Raw genomic sequence first — 17305 nt, forward strand, 5'->3', positions numbered from 1 at the left:
ATCTGTCATCTGGCCAAACAAATGGGATGTCTGAGTCAAATCTAAAGATTAACCAGTCATGCAAGGCAAGGCAAGTTTATTTATATAGCACTATTCAACAACAAGGTGATTCAAAGTGCTTTACAGAGACATTAAAAACAAAAACAAATAAAAAGCATGATTTAAAATTGATTAAAAATTAATAAAAAACAGTAGATAAAATCAGAACAGTAGATAAAATCAGTAGTTAAAATGTGAGTTTTGAAATTTAAGCTTAAGTGTGGATTTGGTGTTTTATTCAAATGCAGCTGAGAATAGGTGAGTCTTCAACCTGGATTTAAATAAACTGAGTGTTTCAGCTGATCTGAGGCTTTCTGGGAGTTTGTTCCAGATATATGGAGCATAAAAGCTGAATGCAGCTTCTCCGTGTTTGGTTCTGACTCTGGGAACTGATAAAAAACCAGATCCAGATGACCTGAGGAATCTGGAAGGTTCATACTGGGTCAGGAGGTCACTGATGTATTTTGGTCCTAAACCATTCAGAGCTTTATAGACCAGCATCAGAACTTTAAAGTCTATCCTCTGACGGACAGGCAGCCAGTGTAAAGACCTCAGAGCTGGACTGATGTGGTCCACTTTTTTGGTCTTAGTGAGGACTCTAGCAGCAGAGTTCTGAATGAGCTGTAGTTGTCTGACTGATTTTTTAGGTAGACCTGTAAAGATGCTGTTACAGTAATCAAGCCTACTAAAGATGAATGCATGGACTAGTTTTTCCAGGTCCTGTTGAGACATCAGATCTTTTATCCTTGAAATATTCTTGAGCTGATAGTAAGCTGATTTTGTTATTGTCTTAATGTGTTTTTCTAAGTTTAGGTCTGCATCCATTACTACACCCAAATTTCTCGCCTGGTTTGTGGTTTTTAGGTGTATAGATTGAAGTTCTCTGGTGACCTGTAATTGTTTTTCTTTGGCACCAAAGACTATTACTTCAGTTTTGTTTTTGTTTAGCTGGAGAAAATTGTGGCACAACCAGTCATTAATTTCCTCAATGCATTTACCAAGAGCCTGTACAGGGCCTCGGTCTCCTGGTGACATTGTGATATATATTTGTGTCATCTGCATAGCTATGATAGTTTATTTTGTTGTTCTTTATAATCTGTGCCAGTGGGAGCATGTAAATGTTATACAGAAGGGGTCCCAAGATGGAACCTTGGGGAACTCCACATGTGATACTTGTCTGCTCAGATGTGAAGTTACCTATTGATACAAAGTATTTCCTGTTTTCTAAGTATGTTTTGAACCAGTTTAGTACAGTTCCTGAAAGACCTGCCCAGTTCTCCAGTCGTTTGAGTAATATGTTGTGGTCAACTGTATCAAATTCTGCACTGAGATCTAGTAAAACTAAGACTGACATTTTTCCACTGTCTGTATTCAGACATATGTCATTAAACACTTTGGTCAGAGCGGTTTCAGTGCTGTGGTTCTGTCTAAAACCTGACTGGAAGGCATCATAGCAGTTATTCTGTTTTAAGAAGTAATTGAGCTGTTGAGTAACTGCTTTTTCAATGATCTTACTTAAAAATGGGAGATTTGAGATCGGCCTGTAGTTGTTCATTTGTGTCTTGTCAAGATTGTTGTTTTTCAGTATAGGTTTAATTACAGCAGTTTGTAGTGGTTCTGGAAACACACCTGACATTAAAGTAAAGTTGACATGCAACAATGAATATTGTGCTGTTGTTCTGGTATTTTATTACATGGTCTGCGTTTTACAGGCCCAACTTTTACAGGTGTAGCCGGATGGGCTACTCGCCTTTCTTTTTGCTCGCTCGCTCGCTCGCTCGCTCTACTGCTCTCGCTCTCTCCTGCGCTCGCTCTCACTGCAAAACTAGGTCAATTGGGAACCCACCTGCATATTGATTGCAGGCTGGCATCAGGTATAAAGCTAAGCCGGTGCTTCTCTGGACTACTCCTCCCATGCATTCAGCGCAAAGCAGCAGTAAATGCTGGCACTCTGCGACGGACTGATCGGCAAGAGTAGATCATATGACAGCCACAGGTATGCTCTTGCTTAACCTCAGATTCCCTCTCAGTATTGGAATGTATAGTAATAGTTTTTGCGGCCTGTTGTAGCGCGGCAGGTTGTTTTATTCCGGCGTTGCGGAGAGAGGTGCTTGTGTGATCCTCCACCAGTGAGAGTATAGCGCCTCCGGTCCTGGGGTAAGCTGCTAAAACTATTTTTATTAGCATTCACAGCTACCAGAGGCTAAGGTTACATTTATCTGTTTTAGGGCTTGATCGCTGCCTTCACCTCCGTGGCAACTCGCACAGCCTTAATTGAAGAATCAAGACGCCTGCTTAGCCGTTGTTGTGAGGGCTCCTCCTCGGTGGAGCCTGCTGTCTTGTCTTGTCTGGTTTTGAATTGTTTTATCTTGTCTTATCTTGTTTTATTAAGTAGGCCTAGCTTTTCCTGGTTCGCCTGGTTTTTATTCTATTCTATTTTATTTTTGGACTGTTAGAATAGAATAGAGAATAGCCTTTATTGTCATTGTACAGGGTACAACGAAATTGGAGTGCCACTCCCTTGGTGCAAAAATACAATAATAAATATAAATGTAAAATATAACAGGTACAATAAAACAAACAATAGTAAGTACAATATATACAGGATAGCAGCATTAATATAATGACAGTAAGAATAGCAGCATAATAATTGACGGTGACAGTATGGTGTAGCTAAGCAGTTTCAGTTGTTTTTGTGCTTATTTACTATGGTGATAGCTCTGGGAAAGAAGCTATCCCTGAATCTGTTTGTCCTGGTTTTATGTGACCTGTACCGTCGGCCTGATGGTAATAGTTCAAACACCTGATTGCTGCGGTGAGAATGGTCCTTGATGATATTGCCAGCTCTGCTGAGGTACCGAGAGTTTGCAATGACCTCCAGGCTGGGCAGAGAGCAGCCGGTGATCTTCTGGGCTGTGTTGATGACCCTCTGCAGTACTTTCGTGTCTGCAGCTGAGCACCCTGCATACCATGTTGTTATGCTGTACGTTAGGGTGCTCTCTATGGTGGCTCTGTAGAATGTCACCAGCAGCCTCTCCTCCAGGTCGTTCCTCCTGAGCACTCTCAGAAAGTGGAGACGCTGCTGGGCCTTTTTTACCACCACCGTGGTATTTGCAGTCCAGGAGAGATCATCAGAGATCTGCACGCCCAGAAACCTCATGGAGTGCACCCTCTCCACACAGCTCCCGTGAATGTACAGTGGGGCCGGGTCGGCTCTGCCCTTCCTGAAGTCAAAGATAAGTTCTTTAGTTTTTGTGGTGTTCAGTTGGAGGTTATTAACTGAACACCACTCAGTCAGTCTGTTGACCTCATCTCTGTAGTCCGACTCATCCCCCCTTGAGATGAGTCCAACCACGGTGGTGTCATCCGCAAACTTTATGATGGTGTTTGAGAGATGGGTAGGGGAGCAGTCGGATGTGTAGAGTGTAAACAGGAGGGGACTCAGAACACATCCTTGTGGAGACCCGGTGCTGAGTGTGATGGTGCTGGACAGGTGTGGGCCGAGTCTGACAGACTGTGTTCTATTTGTCAGGAAGTCCTTGATCCAGAGGCAGATGGGGGTGGAGAGTCCCAGGTGAGACAGTTTCTGGACCAGGATCTCTGGGATGATATGATTAAATGCTGAGCTGAAGTCCAGGAAGAGCATTCTCACATAGCTTCCTCGGTGCTCCAGGTGACTCAGCGCAGTGTGGAGCGCTATGGTGATAGCGTCCTCGGTGGATCGATTAGTCCTGTAGGCAAATTGGTGGGGGTCCAAAGTGGGAGGCAGACCGGCCCTGATGTGCTGACAGACCAGTCTCTCAAAGCACTTCATCACTACAGGTGTAAGTGCAACAGGCCTGTAGTCATTTGGGCTGACCACAGCTGTCTTTTTGGCGATGGGGATGATGGTGGAGGTTTTGAGGCAGGGCGGGACGGTGTTTAATGACAAGGAAAGGTTGAAGATTTTAGTGAAGACTCCGGTCAGTTCGTCAGCACATGCTCTGAGAACCTTTCCATGTATTCCATCAGGACCTGCCGCCTTCCTGGAATTCACTGACCTTAGAACACACCTCACTTGATGCTCCTTAAGTGTTAGTGTGCCGGTGCTGGGGGCGGGTGGAAGTGGTGTGACAGCTGAGGGCCTGGTCGTCTCAAAGCGGGCGAAGAAACAATTTAGATCCTCAGCCAGCGAGGCATCAGTCCTAGATGTCGCCTGGTTATTGCTTCTGTAGTTGGTAATGTGATTGATCCCCTGCCACATTTTTCTGGGGTCGTTGTCAGCAAAGTGATCTTCAATCCTCCTCCTATAGGGCTTTGGAGCGTGATGTCACGGGAGGTGGGCCACGCCCCCTTTCGCCATGATAGTAGGCCAGACACAGGATACAGCTTCAGCTATGGTTCGTATGTGTTGTGTTGTCAGTTACAACGTTAGATCACACGATCGTGAAGGCAAGAAGCTGGATAATGGGCTCTCTTTTCATCATTTTCCATCCTGGAGGCAACGTGAGGGATCCCATTTATCCGATATTACTAAACAAAGACGTCAGGCTTGCATTGCAGCGGTGAGACGAGCGGATATCGAGTGCTCTGCAATCCCCAGCTTTTTGTTGGTTTGCTCTCCGCATTTTCTTTCCGGTGAGTTCTAAATTAATACATATCACTCTAAAAGGCTTTTAGTGTTATTTTCAATGCGCTGAGGTCATAGATAATGAGATAAAACATGCTAATGTGTGATGCTGCAGAACCACGTTATGTCGACTGAGTAGCTTATGATTTAGCATTATTGCAGGCAAACCAGCATATGAAATGAATGTAACAAATCCAGACTGGGCACCAACACTGCATATGGGCCTCTAAAAACATACTAAATTGCTATCATTGTACACTAATCCGCACATAACTTCCAGATGAATCACACACCTGTCATTGGAATATTGGTGTACATTTACCTTATGTGTATGCACTAATTTTATCTTACAGGCTTTTGTTATGCAGCTGCAGAGTCTGAAGGTGTGCTGCGTGCAGAAGTGATCGATGAAGATCTGACAGAAGACGAACAACAAAATCACAATGTCATGGAGGCAGTGGACAGCAGTTGTGTTGGACAAGTCGAGGTTGAGGTACCAGTTGCAAATGTGGGCAGAAATAAACACAACACTGCTTGATAAGATTAAGGTTTGCTGTGTTTTGGTGAATATGTGCCCCAGTGTGGTTGTCAAACCAGCGCCAAATGAAACTTGCTCTTGTTGAGTATTCATAAAGCTGTTGTGTTGCATGTGTAGTTCATTGTAAATAATTGTACTTTGTGTGAAGTAGTTTCAATAAAACAGAAAAGAATAGTATATTTGTTTGTTTGTTTTTTTATTCTTGATCTGTTCACATGTACTTAGCAAGTACATAAAAATGAAATGCAAACTATTTACATGGCAACACACAGCTGGCATCAATCTTGAACCACAAAATGAAACATTACAGGCTATTTAGAGCAGCACATTGTTTGGAGAAGTATTTCCCAACAAGTTCAGGAAGGCACACTTTAAGAAAGAAGTCTTGTGCTTGCTTTAAGCGCGGTTCCCAGAAATCCACTTCAGGGAAAATGCGTATCACAGCAAGGTCTCTCTGTGTCCACACGAGGTCACAGTGGTTGGCGCTGGTAACAAAAATTTGTATTTGTACCTGACAGTAGTGTATCCAGTAATGGTGACAAATCCTCCAGCGTTGCAGGAATCTGCCGTTTTTGCGATCGCCTCCTTTTGCCTCTCAAAGGCAAAAGGAGGGTGTGTTTATGTTTTCATCAAGACCATGTTTTTGGGCAGCTGCTGAGGAGAAGTCAATGTTATGTGCAACCTCGGGCTGTATCTTGGTCATATTTCCGGGCAATACCCAATATGCTGGCTCGTCTGTTACAGTTCTGGTGACTCTGATACGCACTGTAGCCTCAACTTTAAACAAAAGAGCAGCGACATGGGTGCAGGTCTCTGCAACTCCAGCCATGCATGTGCAGTGAGCAGCCTCAACCCTCCCATTGGTGCTCACAATGACCCATGGCTGTAATGCAGTTTCATTCAGTCGTTGTGAGTGCAGTACCTGAAACACACAAAAATCACTTTTGTTAAAAGGTCTGTAATGAACCAAGGCTAATATAGATGGGTTGGCTGTACGTGCAAATCAAAAACTGTAACAAGGAAGTTGTTTAGAAAGTTATCAAGTTCAAACCGACTTACCTTTGTCTTAACGACAACGTACTCGCAGCGTGGAGGCTTAAAGATGGACAAATCTTGCACCCAGCCGTTCGTGAATTGGATGTGGGCCTCCAGGGATTTATAATTCTTAAACTGGTTTGCTGTGTATGAGCTGATTCCACAGACAAGGTATGCGAAGATCGGGATAGGACAAAGGCGGTAGGTTTCCACTCCACTTCCTTATTTCATACGGGTCCACATTACCGATGCACGCAATTTTTTTTTTTTTTTTTTTTTTTTTCAAAGTACCGTCTCTTGGCGTCTGGGCGCAATCGGTCGCGATACAGCCCTTTGTCTTTTGCGCTGATTTTGAGCATGGTTCTGGCAGTCCCGATTCCAACACTCCAACATTGTGTGCTTGTTTTGCTTTCTAGCCTACTGACATGGCGCCGCGATCCCACAATGCACTGCGGCGTGACGTCAACTCCAAAGCCCTATTGGCAGCCTTAGCTTTCCTGATGCCTCTACTCAGGTCTGCCCTGGCCGCCCTGTACGCAGCCCTGTCCCCTGACTTGAAGGCAGTGTTGCGGCTTTTTAGGAGGGATTGCACTTCGCTATTCATCCAGGGTTTTTGACGGTGACATTATCAACACAGTTCCTGATGTACGAGAGTACAGTGTCCTTGTACTCCTGGAGGTTGTGGCTGGAGAATAAATCCCATACAGTAGATGAGAAGCAGTCCTGCAGTTGAGAGAGGGCTCCTTCAGGCCAGGTTTTTATTGTCTTTGTCTGGGGCTTTGTTTTTCTCAGCAGGGGGGTGTAGGTGGGGGTGAGGGACATGCAGAGGTGGTCAGATCCAGCCAGGTGGGGCTGGGAACTTTAAATCGCCTCAGTTGCCGGTCTCAGCCTGTGGGGAGCCAGACCGGCTTGCGATTGAGGCTTGGACAATTACTACCAGCACGAGTGGTAGTTTGACCCGTGGGGCATAAGCCTTCGTGTGTGTGTGTGTGTGTGTGTGCGATTTCTTTTATTAAAGTTAAAGTGTGTTTTAGTTTTTTTATGATCTGTAGCGAGCCAGACGCTCAGTGTCCCTTTTATTCTTTTAACATATTTCTGTTTTATTTCAGTGGACGAAGGACGTGCCAGTGGCCCTGGGACCTCAGGTGGTGGGTCGTTTTTCACACTTTCTTTTGTACAGCACCGGGTGGGCTGCAGTGATTTTCGTTTTGTGTGATTTTCTTTTGGGTCCACGGCTGCTGGTAAGTCCAAGTTCCATGATTGTTTTATTTTCACTTTAGGACACTGTCAACAATGACGCTACATCTTGGTTTCTAAATATTTTATTTATTTTTACTATAAATAAAATTGTTTTAATATTGGAACCAACCTGCCTCAGTGTGCATCCTTAAATCTGTGCGGCCTCTTTTATTCTTTTTATCTATTTTTCTTAAATATATTTCCTGGGGGTGAGATTCCCCTAGGTGGCGTTGTCATTTTATTATTCCCTTTTATCTAACCCCGCCGACCACTTGGTCACACAGGCATTGCAAACTAGCTTAGACTATAAAAGCAATGGTGTGTTGCTTGCTTCATGTGACATACCTGTCCCAATGTAAAACAAAACTAAACTGCCTTCAAAGTGGTTTATTTTAACGTTTGCCATGTCACTTCTTAAATCTTGTCCCTGAAAAATTCCTCAATTAATTAATTTAAAAAATGCAAACAAATGATGATGCTGGTGTTTGTTTACTGAATACTAATACTGAGAGGATGAAACAACTTATATCTGATAATCCATATGTATTGTATAAACATACAATATATACTCTCTTGACTTCCGGCGCCCCCCGTGTGTGGCAGCCTGTTACAGCAGCTCTGCTCATTCTGAGTTTATTTCTTTCTTATCTTTTCTTCTCGTAATTTTTTATAACTAACGTATTAGTAATTAGACTCTGCAACCATGTTCTACCGTTTTGTGCTAGTTCTGGTCGTTTTTCTTAGTTTTTCTCTACTTTTTTCACCCGTGTCTGGGGACCCAGAGCAGGGATCCTTTGTTTACAGTAAGGATCAGCTGTTAGCGCTGCGTCCCGCAGCGGTACTGCCGGCGGACAGACCTGACATTCCCAGCGAGCTGAGGAGGAAAAGACGGGGGTGTCGTGCTGGGAAGGAGCGCCGTCGGCCGAGAAGGAGACGTTATCGACCATCTCTTCCTTCTGTAATTATTGGAAATGTACGGTCTTTGCCCAATAAAATGGATGAGCTCACGTCGCTAACCTGGTCACAGAGGGAGTACCGGCAATGTAGCATCATGATGCTAACGGAGTCGTGGCTAACACCGCTAACTCCGGACACGACAGTGACACTACCGGGATTCCAGCTGCTGCGAGCGGACAGGACGAGAGAGAGCGGTAAGAGGAAAGGAGGGGGACTGGCAGTGTTTGTGAATGACAGATGGTGTAACCCTGGGCACATCACTGTGAAAGAACAACTCTGCAGCAGAGACATTGAGCTGTTAGCCGTTAGCATGCGTCCGTACTACCTGCCCCGGGAATTCTCGCATGTTATCGTGATAACAGCGTATGTCCCCCCCTCGGCCAACGCGGATGCAGCCTGTGACACTCTCCACTCAGTGGTCAGCAGACTGCAAACACAATCTCCGAGAGCCCTCCTCATAATATCAGGGGACTTCAATCATGCCTCACTGGACTCCACACTGCCCACCTTCACCCAGTATGTGACCTGCCCAACCAGAGACAATAAAACACTGGACTTACTGTATGCCAATGCTGAAGAGGCATACAGTTCATCACCTCTCCCTCCCCTGGGCAGATCTGATCACAACCTGGTGCACCTTGTCCCTGTGTATGAGCCCTTAGTGCGCAGGGAGCCACCAGCCACCCGCACAGTGCAGAGATGGTCGGAGGAGAGCGAGGAGGCTCTTAAGGATTGTTTTGAGTCGACTGTGTGGGAGGTGATCTGTGACGACCACGGAGAGGACATCGACAGCCTTACCACATGCATTACTGACTATATTAATTTCTGTGTGGATAACACCGTACCTACCAGGACTGTACGGTGTTTCTCCAACAACAAACCTTGGATTACCCCAGAAATTAAAGCTGTCCTCAAGCAGAAGAGGAGGGCCTTCAAATCCAAAGACAAAGAGGAGTTGAAAAGGGTGCAGAGAGAGTTGAGGGGACTGATAAGGAATGGGAAGGACAGCTACAGGCAGAAGATGGAGAACCAGCTTCAGCAAAACAACGTTGGTGAAGTCTGGAGAGGCCTCAGAACCATCTCAGGCCACAAACATCAGAAATCTCTGCCTGGGAGGGATGTGAGGTGGGCAAATGAACTGAATCATTTCTTCAACAGATTTGATTCAGCCATGAGGCAGTCTCCAACATCGGCTGCAGACTCAACCACCCCCACTGCTGCTGTTCCACCTCTGACACCTCAGACACTTCACACCTCCTCTATTCACCCTGCTCACTCCTCCCCACCCCCAACAACAGCATCCAATACACACTCAACACAAGGCTCCAGCCTGTCTCTCTCAACCACCCAGGTTAGGAGGGAACTGAGGAGGATTAAAGCCAAGAAGGCAGCGGGTCCAGATGGCATCAGTTCGAGGGTCGTCAGGTCCTGCGCGGACCAACTGTGTGGTGTGATGGAGCACCTCTTCAACCTGAGCCTGAGGCTGGGAAGAGTCCCACAGCTCTGGAAAACCTCCTGTGTACCAGTGCCAAAGACTTCACGCCCCAAGGACCTCAACAGCTACAGGCCGGTGGCTCTGACATCCCACCTGATGAAGACCCTGGAGCGGCTGGTCCTGGCTCAGCTTCGGCGCCTTGTGAGCTCATCACTGGACCCACTTCAGTTTGCCTACCAGCCTGGCATTGGAGCGGATGATGCCGTCATTCACCTCCTACATCGCTCCCTCGCTCACCTGGAGACCGCTGGAAGCACTGTGAGAATCATGTTCTTTGATTTCTCCAGTGCCTTCAACACTATTCTTCCCTCGGTTCTGAAGGACAAGCTGGAGAACTCAGGAGTGGACCATCACCTCACTACCTGGATTTTGGACTACCTCACCGACCGACCACAGTATGTGAGGACTCAGGGCTGTGTGTCGGACAGGGTCGTCTGCAGTACGGGGACCCCACAGGGAACGGTTCTGGCTCCGTTCCTCTTCACCATCTACACTGCAGACTTCTCCCACAACTCCACCCAGTGCTTCCTGCAGAAGTTCTCTGATGACTCTGCTATAGTCGGCCTCATCACTGATGGGGACGACAAGGAGTACAGAGGACTGACTCAGGACTTTGTGGACTGGTGCCAGCTGAACTACCTCCAGATCAATGCCAGTAAAACAAAGGAGCTGGTGGTAGACTTCCGCAGGCACAAACATCCTCCACTGCAACCACTGAACATCCAAGGTATGGACATTGAGACTGTGGACAGCTACAGGTACCTTGGTGTTCATCTGAACAGCAAACTGGACTGGACTCATAACTCAGACGCCCTCTACAGGAAAGGGCAGAGCAGACTGTACCTGCTGCGGAGACTCAGGTCGTTTGGAGTGGAGGGCCCACTCCTGAAGACCTTCTATGACTCTGTGGTGGCCTCAGCCATCTTTTATGGTGTGGTCTGCTAGGGCGGCAGCATCTCTTTTGGGGACAGGAAGAGACTGAACAGGCTTATCCGAAGGACCAGCTCTATTCTAGGATGCCCTCTGGACCCAGTGGAGGTGGTGAGTGACAGGAGAATGGTGGCTAAGCTGTCATCCCTGTTGGACAACATCTCCCACCCCATGCATGAGACTGTGACAGCACTGAGCAGCTCCTTCAGTGGGAGACTGCGGCACCCACGGTGTGGGACGGAGAGATTTCGCAGGTCTTTCCTCCCCACTGCTGTCAGACTCCACAACAAAGACTTTAACTGATCAAACACACACATCCACAAATGTGCAATAACACTAAGTGCAATAATCTTTTCTGGCATCGTTGTATTTTTACTCAGTTGTATATAGCATTTGTATTATATTTTTATCTTATTGTATATTTTATTCTATTTTATTCTAGTGTATATAGTATTCTATTTTATTCTATTCTGTACAGTTGTGTACTGTATTTATTATTATTTTATTTTATTCTAATTTTTGCTTCATAACTTTTGCACTGTCCACTTCCTGCTGTGACAAAACAAATTTCCCACGTGTGGGACTAATAAAGGTTATCTTATCTTATACATATATGGTCATGGTCCATGGGAGTGTCTGGGGGGTTTCCATCTATGGCAGTTGATCTTCTGTCCACCCCTTCGGGGTGGAGCTTCCAGCATCTCACCTGGGCCTCATCTGCAAGCAATCAGCAAGAGAGCTTCTTAAACTGGTGCAACCTGCTACTCTTTGCCAGTTCGTTATGCCCTCCACGATGGTAACTAGGCAGCTCTTCTCAGTTACCTGCTTCTTACTCAAGCAATAACTCCTTCTCCATCTGTACAGCCATTACTTCTCCACCAAGCTGAAGGAGTCCCACAGGCTAACCAAGCTGGGTAGGACTCCTTCTTCAGCTTGGTGGCTCCCCTCACCTCAGGTATCCACCATTTGGTTCGGGGGTTACCACCACGACAGGCACCAATTACCTTGCAGCCGCAGCTCCGTGCAGCGGCTTCGGCAATGGAGGTGCTGAACATGGTCCATTCGGACTCAATGTCCCCAGTCTCCCTCGGAATGCTGTTGAAGCTCTGCCGGAGGTGTGCATTGAAGATCTCGTGGACCGGGGCCTCTGCTAGACATTACCAGCACACCCTCACTGTACGTTTGGGTGCGCCAGGTCTGTCCAGCGTTCTCCCTAACCACCTGATCCAACTCACCACCAGGTGGTGATCAGTTGACAGCTCAGCCCCTCTCTTTACCCAAGTGTCCAAAACATATGGTCCTGGTGCCACGTGAACTTATGGACACTGTTATGTTTGAACATGGTGTTCGTTATGGCCAAACTGTGGTTTGCACAGAAGTTCAATAACCAAACACCGCTCGGGTTCAGATCCAGGAGGCCGTTCCTCCCAATCACGCCCTTCCAGGTCTCACTGTCGTTGCCCACGTGAGCATTGAAGTCTCCCAGTAGGACAACAGAGTCCCCAGGAGGAGCACCCTCCAGTGCCCCACTAAGGGACTCCAAGAAGGCTGGGTACTCTGAACTGCCGCTTGGCGCATAAGCACAGACGACAGTCAGGACCCATTCCCTGACCCGAAGGTGAAGGGAACAAACCCTCTCGTCCACTGGGAGAAACCCCAACATACCAGCAACAAGCCGAAGGGATACCAAGATACCCACCCCAGCCCGACGCCTCTCACCAGGGGCAACTCCAGACTGAGACAGAGTCCAGCCCCTCTCCAGGAGACTGGTTCCAGAGCCCAGGCCATGCGTTAAGGTGAGCCCGACTATATCTAGCCGGTACCTCTCAACCTCACGCACTAGCTCAGGCTCCTTCCCCACCAGAGAGGTGACATTCCATGTCCCAATTGCCAGTCTTGGTAGCCGGGGAATAGTCCACCAGTCACACTGTACACGACCCCTACAGTGCCTCCTGCGGGTGATGGGCCTGCAGGAAGATGGTCCCATGTCCCTTCTTCGGGCTGTGCCCGGCCGTGCCCTATGGACTAAGGCCCGGCCACCAGATGCTCGCCCTCGAGCACCCTCCCCGGGCCTGGCTCCAGGGCGGGGCCCTGGTAACCCTATCCCGGGCAGGGTGAACTGTTCCCTCGATGGTCTTTTCATAGGGGTCTGCTGAATCGCTCTTCGTCTGGTCCCTCACCCAGGACCAATTTGCCATGGGAGACCCTACCAGGGGGCAAAAACCCCCAGACAACATAGCCCCTGGGATCCCTGGGACACACAAACCCCCTCCACCACGATAAGGTAGCAATTCGCGGAGGGGATTTTGACAGCCCTATTAAAAATTAATATCAGTTTGTACATGCTCCAGATAAAACCTGGCACTTTTTCTCAACATTTTGCCGGGACGTTTCAAAGAGCCAGAAAGTAAATAAATGGCAGACGGAAGTGGCGAAGATCAAATCGTCTTACGTTTCATGCATGCGCAGTACAGGAATGTAGCGTTTTCAGTGTGGATGAAAACGACTGAAAACGATAGTGTGGGCACGGAGCGTTTTTAGACAAAAAAATCCCAAAACGCATTTTTCAGATTTATCCGTATTAGTGTAGACGTAGCCTCTGTTAGCAGCACACCTTAACTTTGTGAAGCACGAATGGTAACAGTGTGTTATTCATGTTCCAAATGATATAACTCTACATTAAACATTCCCATTTCAAAATGCAATTCACTCATTTCATTTGAGATGACTGCTTGATTGCAGTGATCTAACTATCAATTGATAAAACTGCTCAATTATATATATAAAAAAAATACAAAGACCGAAGTCTGAATAGTTTGTAAATTACAAACACAGATCACGGTAACATCATTAGCTTTATTTGTTACCTTTCTGGTGTACTTGCGTGGTTACTCAATGAGGCTTGAAGGTGGAAGTTAAAAAAGTCTATGTGCTGCAATTAAATAATGTCCACAGTTTACACAAGAACAAGATAGAAGCAAGCACTTCCACACAATTTAGACATTTTTCTACACTTGTTGAGGAAGCATGCATACATATTTTGAAACTGGATTTTCACCATCCAAACCAGTCAGGGAGAAAATACCATTGCACAGTCTTCCTTTAGTACTTCAATATAATGTACATTCTAAAGGTTTAGTGAAGTCAAGCATGCAGGTACATTATCTGCACCCATTATCTGATGGGTGTGGGGATCCAAAGGCAGTCAGTCAGGAAATTTTTTTTATTTTTCCAATAATTCTTTAAAAATAATTAGTGACTACTTCGTTCCTCTTAATAACCCCTTAATGCCTAGTGCATCATATTAGTACATACAGTTTTTGTGAGTTTTTTAAAACTTCTTTTGACTTTTTTTGGGGTTTTTTTGTTTCATGCTTTTTTATACATCAACATCATAATCAAATGCAGCTCTTTCTCAGGAGGCTTCTGAGATTGGCTTGGCTGCTGACCTCCACCTGGACACCAGGATGTCTGTAACGCCAGCTGTGAAAACTAATGACAACCATGTTTTACAGATTTCTGTGGCACTGTGAGCAGGGCAGAATGACAGCTTCACAGAAATTAACATTAGGTTAAAAGCTGAGTAACTACTAAGAACTGTTACATTTGAGAGAGAACTATCATTAATCAAAGTGTTTTCATAGTTATTATTGGAGTTGTTCAAATGGTGTGCTTATGAAAAGATAGGGGTGGAGGCTTTGGGAAGAAGCCTCCACCATCAAATTCAAATAGTATAATTTTATAATTTCTAATATGACATTACATTTTATCAACCTAACCAAGCTTATGGATTATTTATTTCATTGGAAGGCCTAATATGAATCACCTACTGACAGACGGGGTGCCAGGATTCAGATTTTGGATGGCCCCAGAGTAATATGAAATGGGCCCTCTCTGAGGTGAACCTATCTTGCTCGTGTTTTATGAGTACACCAAATTGATCGTCACATCTTGCCTTGAGAGAAAGTCCTGAATGCTTGTTTTCAGCAAGTAAAAAAAAGTGGAAAATGCCAAACAATGGGTCCATCATGTCTGCACCTGGGCATATCTCATGATTCACAATCAAGTCCCTGTGATGACGTTTGCATTTCTGGACAACAGAGAAAGATTGATTAAGTACATTTTGAGGATGTCTGTGATATATTAATACAGTAGTCTCAATCATATTCAAGAAATGATTATTGATTTGTGTGTGTTTGTGGTATCTGAATAAAAATGTCATAACGACCACGACATTCGGATTCAAAATGTTCTAGCAATTTCTGATTGATGCACAACCTCAGTCTCCCATAAAGCTTTACAGGGAACTGTATTTGCACTTCAGTCAGAGATGAAGAAGAGCAGAAGGGAGTTATGAACCCACAGGCAACACATCCGGATCAAAAAAATCATGCAAGATCCAACTTTACTACTTCTTCATCACTGTTATTATCTTGAATCCGCAATAAAAAATGATTTATAAATGTCATGATGCCATTAGTGTGTAGTGAGGAATGAGGACCCAAAATGTTGGACACAAAAACGGTTTAAAAAAAAGCAGCAAGCTTTTCAAAGCAAAATCTAAAGTATAAACTTAACAATGTACAAAATAGACAGTAAACAGAAACTATCCCAAAAAGTTGATTCTGTTCATCAGAACGTAGCGTTTTCAGTGGGAGAAACATTTTGTCTCTCATCCAAGTGACTTCTTCAGGTTTCCCCAGCCGTATAAACAGTACTTTCGTACAGTGACTGAAACTAGCACCACTGAGGGAACAATGGTCTGTGAGGTCAGTTCCTTGAACATTAATATGTAAATTGTCATCACCATTGATCAACAACCACTGATCAAAAACCAGTGATCAAAGACTATTGTTCATTGATCAATGGTTTTTGATCTGAATCACTGCAATCACATCAGTGATTGCGCAAAGGTACTATTTATAAGGTTGGGCAATCAATGAAGTGTCACAGTTTGATGCTTATCCCATGCTCCGAATCGACAAGCTCCTGGACCAGTTTGGCACTGCTCACGTTTTCACGGCATGGATTTAACCAAGGGCTACTGGCAGATTCCCCTGTCTGCAGAGTCCAAGGAAAAAACAGCCTTCTCCACCCCGTACAAATTGTACTAATTTGTCACACTTGTCACACGGCTTGTTTGGGACCCCGCCACTTTCCAGAGCCTCATGGACCGGGTGCATCCGGCACCCAGTCAAGGGGGGCACTGGCCACCCACCAAATTTGCTGGCACCCCCCAGTGGTCCCCCCTGGCAAGGCTGGCCTATGTTGGTAATAATTTCTTCTGCTCAGCTCTGCTGAGAATCATTACAGCAATGACTGGGACTTCCAGTCAGTCAATCAATCAAGTAAAATTGATTACAATGGATTTTAAAATCTTATTTGATTTTCATATGTACCTATTTTCAGTGATACCAACTTTAATAGCAGGAAATTAACTAGGCATGTAATTCCTTTCTTTCTCTCTTGTTTTCCAAATCTTTCGAGTAATCTGTATTTGACGACAGCATGATAAAAGTGGAAATTCTGTTTTTGGTGTACAGTCTGTTGCTGGGAGCTTGCCTTGGAAGCCTAACTAGACACTGAGTAGCCTACACAGGTTGCCGCTTGTGTAGTGGCTTCACATCTCAGTGGATTCTTTGGTGTGGAGATGCATTAGGACGAAAGGGGATGTTTGTAAGAAGCCTGCCAGCAGAGAAATGTAGCACCTTGCTGAAAAGAGCAGTGAGAATGTGACAGATCCTGAGGCTCGGGCCAGCACGCAGACAGATATTTTGGGGGAAGTGTATCGACCTATTGACAGACATAAGAGGAAATGAAATTGCGCTTACTGTGGACTGAAAACACACACTAGAAGTTAAAAAGGTCACTTTACCCATTACCTGTCATCATGTTTTGAACCAACCTTTTCTTGCTCCATCCCCAGTTACACATGCTTACCTCATTTCCCATCAAACTGCCTGTTTCCCTGTAAATGTGCAAGGCCAGGGTCACAGGGTAACAGTTATAAAAATATACAAAGTAGGCAAGGCAAGGCAAGGCAAGTTTATTTATATAGCACTATTCAACAACAAGGTGATTCGAAGTGCTTTACAGAGACATGAAAAACAAAAACAAATAAAATTGATTAAAACAAGCAAACAAACAAACAAACAAACAAACAAAACAGTATATAAAATCAAAAATCAAAACAGTAGATAAAATCAGAACAGTAGATAAAATCAGTAGTTAAGAACTAGGTTTTGAAATTTAAGCTTAAGTGTGGATTTGGTGCTTTATTCAAATGCAGCTGAGAATAGGTGGGTCTTCAACCTGGATTTAAATAAACTGAGTGTTTCAGCTGATCTGAGGCTTTCTGGGAGTTTGTTCCAGATATAAGGAGCATAAAAGCTGAATGTAGCTTCTCCGTGTTTGGTTCTGACTCTGGGAACTGATAAAAAACCGGATCCAGATGACCTGAGGA

This window comes from Pelmatolapia mariae, linkage group LG12 (assembly GCF_036321145.2).
Source record: "Pelmatolapia mariae isolate MD_Pm_ZW linkage group LG12, Pm_UMD_F_2, whole genome shotgun sequence".
Taxonomy (NCBI): Eukaryota; Metazoa; Chordata; class Actinopteri; order Cichliformes; family Cichlidae; genus Pelmatolapia; species Pelmatolapia mariae.